Genomic DNA, 7,253 nt, shown 5'->3' with positions numbered 1-7,253 from the left:
CAGCGTGTGCCGATGGTGCTGGGGGCAAGCGCCCGCCCCAGGGCCCAGCGTGTGCCGATGGTTATCGGGGCAACCGGCCGCACCAGGGCCCAGGGTCTGCCGATGGTGCTCGAGGCAACCGCCCGCACCAAGGCTCAGCATGTGCCGATTGTGATCGAGGCAACAACCCACACCAGGGCCCAGCTTGTGCCGATGGCGGTCGAGGCAAGTGCCCGTACCGAAGGGCAGCCTATGCCGATGATGGTCGATGCATGTGCCATCACCATGCGCCATCATGTGCCATTGATGGTCGAGGCCTTGGCCGAAGTTCGATTTTGAGCCACGGTGCCCATGCTTGGCTCCAGCATGTGCTGGTGCCGCATTTTTTTCACTCGGGACAGCATCGCCGGAGCATCGCCGGAGTACCGCCGGAGAACCTGACCGGCGGCATTGGGGTTCCGGCGATTGGGAGGGGGGCCGGGGGGGTGTGCGCACATGATGTGCGATGGGTGCTGGTACTTGGCCTTGTGTTGGCCCCCTATCCCTCATCAAACCTCTGAGAATTCACACCCCCTTAAAGAGCATTTGAGATTTTACAGGTTTGCTACCAGTAGCCGTTAAAGTGTCTGAAATGGGGACACTTTTTTCAAACGGTCACAAAATCTTCTCTACTTCGAGTTTTTAGCTGAATTTTTTTGTGCATGCCAACAAAAATAGAAGGATCATGCCTACAAAATTTGGGGCCAAAAATCCTTATAAAAAAATTTTAAAAAATCCCGAACCGCAAAAAGTTTCGAAAATCATGAAAAATAGAAAACGAGTCATCTTCCAACGAAACTTCACGTGAAGGCTTAGGGGACCATTGTATGAATTTACAAGCCATAAAAATGGCATTGGCACGGCAGAAATTTGAAGATGTGCCTAAACCCACCAGGGCCCAGCGTGTGCCGATGGTGCTCGAGGCAACCGCCCGCACCAGGGCCCAGCGTGTGCCGATGGTGCTCGAGGCAAGCGCCCGCACCAGGGCCCAGCGTGTGCCGACGGTGGTCGAGGCAACCGCCCGCACCAGGGCCGATAGTGTGCCAATGGTGCTCGAGGCAACCTGTCGCACCAGGGCCCAGCGTGTGCCGATGGTGATCGAGGCAACCTGCCGCACCAGGGCCCAGCGTGTGCCGATGCTGGTCGAGGCAAGCGCCCGCACCAGCGCCCAGCGTGTGCCGATGGCGCTCGAGGCAACCGACCGCACCAGGGCCCAGCGTGTGCCGATGGTGCTCGAGGCAACCTGCCGCACCAGGGCCCAGCGTGTGCCGATGGCGCTCGAGGCAAGCTCCCGCACCAGGGCCCAGCGTGTGCCGATGGTGCTCGAGGCAACCTGCCGCACCAGGGCCCAGCGTGTGCGGATGGTGCTCGAGGCAAGCGCCCGCACCAGGGCCCAGCGTGTGCCGATGGTGGTCGAGGCAACCGCCCGCACCAGGGCCCAGCGTGTGCCGATGGTGGTCGAGGCAACCTGCCGCACCAGGGCCCAGCGTGTGCCGATGGTGCTCGAGGCAACCGACCGCACCAGGGCCGAGCGTGTGCCGATGGTGGTCGAGGCAAGCGCCCGCACCAGGGCCCAGCGTGTGCCGATGGTGCTCGAGGCAACCGACCGCACCAGGGCCGAGCGTGTGCCGATGGTGCTCGAGGCAAGCGCCCGCACCAGGGCCCAGCGTGTGCCGATGGTGGTCGAGGCAACCTGCCGCACCAGGGCCCAGCGTGTGCCGATGGTGGTCGAGGCAAGCGCCCGCACCGGGGCCCAGCGTGTGCCGATGGTGGTCGAGGCAACCGCCCGCACCGGGGCCCAGCGTGTGCCGATGGTGGTCGAGGCAACCGCCCGCACCGGGGCCCAGCGTGTGCCGATGGTGGTCGAGGCAACCTGCCGCACCAGGGCCCAGCGTGTGCCGATGGTGCTCGAGGCAACCGACCGCACCAGGGCGGAGCGTGTGCCGATGGTGGTCGAGGCAACCGCCCGCACCAGGGCCCAGCGTGTGCCGATGGTGGTCGAGGCTGCCGATGGTGGTCGAGGCAACCTGCCGCACCAGGGCCCAGCGTGTGCCGATGGTGGTCGAGGCAACCGACCGCACCAGGGCCGAGCGTGTGCCGATGGTGCTCGAGGCAAGCTGCCGCACCAGGGCCCAGCGTGTGCCGATGGTGGTCGAGGCAACCGCCCGCACCAGGGCCCAGCGTGTGCCGATGGTGCTCGAGGCAACCTGCCGCACCAGGGCGGAGCGTGTGCCGATGGTGGTCGAGGCAAGCGCCCGTGTCACGCCCTGGGCGGGCGCGCCAGGCACATCAGCCAGACCAGCAGCTAAGGCCCGCAGACCAGGCGTGCTGGCGGGTATCAGTGCGCAAAGCCTATCAAACGAGCTCCAAACGCCCGCCCATCTTGCAGGACAACTCATGAGACCAAGGCCTGGCATTTGGGCTGCCCGCACCACATCCAGAAGGGCCCGAGGTGCTGGATACGCAAGGGAAGCTTCTGGAACCAGGCAGGATCAGCATCAGCATCCTGGCAGATTTGGTTGACCCTGAAAATCAGGAACCAGCATCTTGATTAAATGTAATCCCATGATTGTAGCCTTTATTTTAGGGATTTGCCATTAAGTTGTAGCTGGAGCCTCAACTATAAATAGAGGGCTGCTCCACCCTCATTTGTACACCATCAAACACTTCTGTTTCAGTGAATACAAGAGCATTTCCAGAATTCTGTTTTTCCTGTCCTGTTTCTCTTTAACTTGCGTAATCAGCCCTTCCCTTTGTTCTAGTGCCCGCACGCTTGTGTTTTAGGCTGACTTAGGCATCAAGGACGAGATTCCAAGCCTAAGGCCGCACGGATTCTGAGTCTAAGGTCGGAGCCCGTGACAGTTGGTATCAGAGCAAGTTCGGTTCTGCGTGTTTGTGTTGTGCAGGTTAGATCGTGATTGAGGAGATGGCATCCCAAAGCGACGTTGCTAGCCAACAACCAGAGGCCCAGGAGCATGGGCGAGGAAGAGGCAAGAAAGCTGGTTCTAGAGATATCTGGTCTACCATGGACGGTAGGCTGGCCAAGGTGGAGGTGACCATAGGCGACATGGGGGAGAAGCTGGAGGAAGTAGAAACTCACATTGCATCGCTAGACTCCATGGGGGAGGAGATCCAAAGTGAGCTAGCAGCTGCTCTCAACAATGGCCTAGATGCGATCACCCAAAAGAATGAATCCTTGGAGGCGGAAGTTCTGACTTTGCGAGATGGCATGGAGGCCATGCGCCATGGCATGGAGGCCATGCGCCAGCGGATGGAGGAGCTTACCAGTGAGCTCGTGACTTGCAAGACTGCCATTGGGAATGGCATGTTTGCTGGAGTGTCCAGATCCAGATTGGATGTCCCCAAGCCTAAGGAGTTTAAGGGGACTAGGGCGGCTAAGGAAGTAGACAACTACCTTTGGGGTATGGAGCAGTACTTCCAGGCCATGGGCATGCAAGACGAGGCGATAAAGGTAAGCACCGCTGCTATGTATCTCACTGATGTAGCCTTATTGTGGTGGAGGCGCAGGTGTGATGATGTCAGGCGTGGGAACGCCAAGATTGGAACCTGGGCAGAGTTCCAAAAAGAGTTCAGAGAACAATTTTACCCGGAGTATGCCGATGATGAGGCACGGGCAAAGTTGCGCAGGTTGAGCCAGCAAGGGAACATAAGAGAGTATGTTCAAAAATTCTCTGAACTGATGCTACAGATCTCGGATCTAGGCGAGAAGGACGCATTCTTTGCTTTCATGGATGGGCTGAAGCCGTGGGTGAAGCATGAGCTACAAAGGAGGGGAGTTCATGACTTGGCTAAAGCCATGACCACTGCCGAGGCGTTGATAGAGTTCAAGCCTCTGAACAAGTTCGAGTCTACCAAGCCCAAGGGTAAGGGCAGGGACGATAGGGACCGGAAGAAGCAGTCCAATAGGAAGGACCGTGACCGGGAGTCCAAGGATGGAGACCGAGACCGTTCAACCAAGGATGGCGAGAGGAAGCCATCAACAGGCAAGTGGAAAGCAAAGGGGGACCGAGAGCCACTAGCATGTTACCTATGTGGAGGGAGCCACATAGCACGCAATTGCCCGCAGAAGGGCAAGCTGGCTGCTGTAGACAGGGAGTCTGACGAGGAGCCAGAGTCAGGGGCAGCAAAGCTTGGGTCGTTGGTGCTCAATGCTGTCCAGAGTAAGGGGAGCCGCAAGCCAAAGGGCTTGATGTTTGCGGATCTGATGGTTGCGGGTCAGAAGGTGAGCGCACTGGTGGACACAGGTGCCTCACATCTTTTTATTTCAGGTGATGGAGCCCGGAAGCTCGGACTAAAGGTGCAGAAAGGGACTGGTACCATTAAGACGGTGAACTCCAAGGAAGTTCCAGCCATTGGAGTAGCACGGGGAGTGGAGTTGCAGCTTGGAGATTGGAAAGGCAAGGAGACCATTGAGGTAATACCCCTTGACGACTATGAGTTTGTGATTGGGTTGGATTTCCTTGTTCGGATTAACGCCCTCCTTGTGCCTTTTGCCGATTGTGTTTGCATCTTGGATGCACGGTGCCAATGCCTAGTACCATTGAGGAGAGGGTCTGGAGTTGGGTCACGGGTGGTGTCAGCCATCCAATTTGCCAAGGCGGTAAGTAGACAAGAAGACACCTTCTTGGCAGCCCTGAAATATGATGAGCCAAGGGAGAAGGAGACCGAGTCACCCTTGGAGGTGCTAAAGGTGCTGAAGACCTTTAGTGATGTGATGCCCGCAAAGCTGCCTAGCAAGCTACCACCTAAGAGAGAGGTGGACCACAAGATCGAGCTGGTGTCCGAGGCCAAGCCACCAGCCAGAGCCCCTTACCGAATGTCTCCACCAGAGTTGGAGGAGTTGAGGAAGCAGCTCAAGGAGTTAGTTGATGCTGGCTTCATCAGGCCATCGAAAGCACCCTATGGTGCACCGGTTCTATTCCAGCGCAAGCATGATGGGTCGTTGCGGCTGTGCATAGACTACCGGGCTTTGAACAAGCTGACCATTAAGAACAAGTACCCCATCCCACTCATTGCGGACTTGTTCGATCAACTTGGGAGCGCAAGGTGGTTCACCAAGCTGGATTTGAGGTCAGGCTATTATCAAGTCAGGATCGCGGAGGGAGATGAGCAAAAGACAGCATGTGTCACGCGGTATGGTTCGTATGAGTTCTTGGTGATGCCTTTCGGACTCACGAATGCCCCAGCAACATTCTGCACCCTTATGAACAAGGTACTTCAGTCATTCCTTGATCGGTTTGTTGTGGTTTATTTGGATGACATTGTGATCTACAGCCAGACTTTGGGAGAGCATGTAGACCACTTGAGACAGGTGTTCGAGGTGTTGCGGGCGCACAAGCTGTTTGTCAAGAGGGAGAAGTGCTCATTCGCCCAGCAGGAGATCCCATTCCTTGGCCACATAGTGGGAGGTGGCAGGATACGCATGGATGAAGGCAAGATAGATGCCATCCTGGAGTGGCAACCGCCAGCCAAGGTCACTGAGTTGAGATCGTTCCTTGGGCTGGTTAACTACTACAGGCGCTTCATCAAGGGTCACTCAGCAATAGCCACGCCATTGACTGACTTGCTCAAGAAAGGGAGAGCATGGGAGTGGAGCGCAGGGTGCCAGGAAGCCTTTGACAGGTTGAAGCGGGCTGTGACCGAGGAGCCAGTCTTGGCCTTGCCAGACCATGCCAAACCGTATGAGGTGCATACGGATGCATCAGACTTTGCCATAGGGGGCGTGTTGATGCAAGAGGGACGTCCAGTCGCGTTTGAGAGCAGGAAGCTGAACGAGACTGAACGCAAGTACACGGTCCAAGAGAAGGAGATGACTGCAGTGGTGCACTGCTTGCGCACTTGGCGCCATTACCTGTTGGGGTCGAGGTTCGTGGTGAGAACGGACAATGTGGCGACCAGCTACTTCCAGACGCAGAAGAAGCTGTCCCCCAAGCAGGCGAGATGGCAAGATTTTCTTGCAGAATTTGATTTCCAGATGGAGTACAAGCCAGGACGGGCGAACCTAGTGGCAGACGCCCTGAGCAGGAAGGCTAACCTTGCTGCCATTAGCCAACCAGAGGGGTCACTGGTGCCGCGCATCAAGGAGGGACTTGCGCATGATCCTACAGCCAAGGCTCTGATGGAGTACGCCCAGCAAGGTAAGACTAGGCGGTTTTGGTTGCAGGATGGGTTGCTGTACACCAGGGGCAGTAGACTGTTTGTGCCGCAGCACGGGAAGCTCCGCAAGGAAGTTTTGCAAGAGTGTCATGATTCAAGGTGGGCTGGACACCCAGGAGTGAGCCGCACCTTGGCGCTGATCGAGGACCGGTACTACTGGCCGCACATGAGGGACGATGTGGAGGCCTATGTGAAGACTTGTCTTGTGTGCCAACAGGACAAGGTGGAGCTCAAGAAACCAGGGGGTCTCTTGGAGCCATTGCCAGTGCCAGAGCGACCATGGGAGAGTGTTTCTCTGGACTTTATAGTCGGTCTACCCAAGACAGAGGGGTTTGGAAGCATCATGGTAGTGGTGGACAGGTTTTCCAAATATGGAATCTTCATTCCAGCAACCAAGGAGTGCCCAGCCGAGGAGGCAGCTCGATTGTTCCTGAAGAACATGGTGAAGTACTGGGGAGTGCCGAGGACCATTGTTAGTGATCGGGACGGGCGTTTCACGGGCAGGTTCTGGACTGAGTTGTTCAAGCTGTTGGGGTCAGACTTGAACTTTTCCACTAGCATGCATCCGCAGACCGATGGGCAGACAGAACGTGTGAATGGACTACTGGAGGTCTACCTCAGGCACTATGTGAGTGCCACACAAAGGGACTGGCCAAAGCTACTGGATATTGCGCAGTTTTCCTACAACTTGCAAAGGAGCGAGGCAACGAACCAGAGCCCATTTGAGGTTGTGACAGGGCAACAACCACTAACACCCGGTTCGATTGCTGCAGGTTATACAGGGCCGAATCCAGCAGCATACAAGTTTGCCAAGGCATGGCAGGAGCAAGCTGACTTGGCCAGAGTTTGTCTACACAAGGCGGCCAAGAGGTCGAAGAAGTGGGCAGACCAGAAGAGGCGGGATGTGCAGTTCCAGGTTGGAGACTTGGTGTTGGTGAAGCTGCATCCCATTGTGCGCCACAGGGGGCTGCACAAAGGCCTAGTCCGGAGGTATGAGGGACCTTTCCGAGTAGTCAAGAGAGTAGGCAAGGTTGCCTACAAGCTGGATATGCCACCCA

Source organism: Durio zibethinus, unplaced genomic scaffold, assembly GCF_047325235.1.
Source record: "Durio zibethinus cultivar Kanyao isolate XHJ-2024 unplaced genomic scaffold, ASM4732523v1 HiC_scaffold_40, whole genome shotgun sequence".
Taxonomy (NCBI): domain Eukaryota; kingdom Viridiplantae; phylum Streptophyta; class Magnoliopsida; order Malvales; family Malvaceae; genus Durio; species Durio zibethinus.
Note: the sequence above shows the minus strand (reverse complement) of the source record.